Here is a 2894-nt window from a genome sequence, read left to right as displayed (position 1 = left end):
GGGCTGCCTCTGTGTGTGGGGTGGGGTGGGGGGTGGGATGGAACCTTGGGAAGGACCTGCACTGAGAGCCCTGGCCTCTCTGGTTACTCCTTCTCTCCCAGCCTTCGCCCCTCTCCCCCAAATATGCACGTCAAGTTCTGCATCTGTCCCCCAACACCTAAGACTGCAGGCATCACCCATCTGAAAAGGCCAAACGACCACCACCAGGAAACCCCAATCTCTGCCCTCCCCCCCTTTCACAGCCTTCGCCTTAGCTTGCAGAGGGTCTGAGGCCCCAGGGCCTTTGCACTCGCCTATCCCTCTCCCAACACTCGTCCTCAGGTACCTGAGGGCACACCCTCCTCTCTCTAGTTGGGCTCTGCTCTGAGGGCCCCTACCTCCTCACAGTGGGAAACACACACACACACACACACACACACACACACTCACACACACACAGAGCTGGCATTTGCCTCAGGCCTCGAGCTCCACACAGGACCCTGTCTTCTCCACCCTGCGTCTCCAGTGCCTGACCACAGCCATCACCGTCAACACCATAAGCTCAGCAAAGGACACCTGTGGATGGATGAGGGGTGAGCCTTCGCTCCTCCAGCCTGGGGGAGAAGTGGCTCCTCCTTGTCCCCCATCCCGGGCCCATTTCAAGGGCAGACCTGCTGGCCTCACTCCCTATGGGTGGGCCCTGGGGCGAGTGATGTCTGGGTCCCCTCTCCCTGGGGACACAGCCAGCAGGGTCTGGGAGGGAACAAGGCTGGGTGGGGGTGCTGGGTGGGGTGGAGCAGGACCCAGCAGAGGGACCACAGGAGAGGGCAGCGGGTTGAGGGTGCTGGGACCTGCTCTGATGGCCATGACCTAGCGGGTGCCCACTGGGCTCACCCTGGTCCTGGGGCACCTTCCATCCTGTAGGTGCTCTGAAGCCAGAAACCCACCTTTCACACAAAATAACCAGCTGCCCAGACCTGGGCTGGGGCATGCTCTTTCTCACGGCCTATGAAACCTTCCTGTCTGCTTCATAGGCCGTGGTGGGAAGGTTTGTTTTCTTGTAAGAAGCAGCAGGGATGCTAACACCCCAGTTGCCACAATAACCAGCATTCCTAGGGAATTTCGCATTCTGGGGGCGGGGGGGGGGGCAGTGGGACTTGGCTTCACCCCCACAAACAAGCTCAGCTGTTGTGCTGACTGTGACATCACTCCCGGCTCTGCAAGGGTACTGGTGGCTTTGGGGAGCACCTTGGAAGTTGGGGAGCTTCCTTGAGGTGTCAAGGGCTCCCCAACAGCTCCCTGTGGCCAAGCACCCTGCACTGTGGTAGCTACATTTTCTGGGGCTCCAGGAACCCCAGCGATGTGGGGCAGATGGGAAGGAAAGGGGCTCTCCCCGCCCCCCGCCCGTGCAAACGCCTTCCTGGCTCAAGTCCCAAGGTCTGTCTCTCTCACTGGAGTGGCCACTCCACCGCAGGGGAAGTCGGCTGGAGCCCGGTTTCTTGGACACGGGGAAGCCAGCTGTCTGGGCTCGGACGGGTGTGTTTATGGTGCGGCTGCCAGCAAGAGCACAATGTTGGAACATCCTTCTTAATGCAGCTGCAATGAAAGCTATCGGAGGTGGTGAGACAAATATCCGCGTCAAGTTCTGGACGGAGGCCACACTCCATTTGCTAAGATGGATGGGCAGCTGTTTACTGGGACGCAACTTAAATGATAATGAGTTCTTGTTTTCATTCCGCTTTTTCCTTGTGATCTTGTTTCACAAGTGTTCCCGTTCCCATGCTGCTCCGCTGCAGCTGCAATGAAAGCTATCGGAGGTGGTGAGACAAATATCCGCGTCAAGTTCTGGACGGAGGCCACACTCCATTTGCTAAGATGGATGGGCAGCTGTTTACTGGGACGCAACTTAAATGATAATGAGTTCTTGTTTTCATTCCGCTTTTTCCTTGTGATCTTGTTTCACAAGTGTTCCCGTTCCCATGCTGCTCCCGCATATTTTATGGAAATTTTTATAATAGTTTGTGCATTCTCTTCCTGCAGCTGCTGGAATAAATCCCCACAGTTTAGTGACTTACAACAACACAAGTTTATCACCCATGGTTCTGGAGGTCGGAAGTTCACAGTCAGTCCCCATGGGCTTCTTCTGGAGGGCGGGGGAGGGGAGCCATGTCCTGCCTCTTCCAGGTTCTGGAGGCGCCCACCTTGCTTGGCTACTGGCCTCTCCCTTGGTCTTCAGAGCCAACAGGGTACCATTTCCTCCCTCTCTGGCCTCTGCTTCCGTCATTGCATCTTCTCTCTCTGACCTTCTGCCTCCTTCTCTGCGGATCATCTCCCATCTCAGGACCCTTAAACTCACCCCATGTGCAAAGTCCCTTAACCCTGTAAGGTGACGTTTTCACAGGTTCTGGGGTTAGAACTCAGACCCCTGGGGGCCATCATTCAGACTTGTTCAACTAGATTCCACAGCAAAGTTCTTCCCTTAAATAGGAAAGTAATCGACGATGAGAAATATAAAGGACAGCAGCAGCAAACCTCGGGAAAGAGCTAGCAGTGGTCATCTCTGGGGGACACAGACAGCTTTTCTCAATGAGCTCTTCAGATTTCAATTTTCTTTTCTTTTTGTTTAAACTAAATGCAATTACTACTTAGTGATATTCCTTCAATTTAAAAAAAAAACAAAGAATGTTATGTCCATCCCCAGATGTTGGCAGTGGGTGGAGGAGTAGTGCCAAGGGCCAGGAGAACCTGGGGCCAGGACAGAGGGGCCCTCTGGGCTGTGGCCTTCACATGGGAGAGCGGGGGAGGGGCAGAAGCACCTCACATTTTCCAGGGGCAGAGCTTCAGCTTCCACATGTTCCTTTCTGGAGGGTCCCTGGCCCGGTCCCTGCTCTTGGGCCCACGCCAGGGCACTGTGG

This window comes from Myotis brandtii, unplaced genomic scaffold, assembly GCF_000412655.1.
Source record: "Myotis brandtii unplaced genomic scaffold, ASM41265v1 scaffold638, whole genome shotgun sequence".
Lineage (NCBI taxonomy): Eukaryota > Metazoa > Chordata > Mammalia > Chiroptera > Vespertilionidae > Myotis > Myotis brandtii.
The sequence above is the reverse complement of the archived record's forward strand: the minus strand, read 5'-3'. Positions refer to the sequence as shown.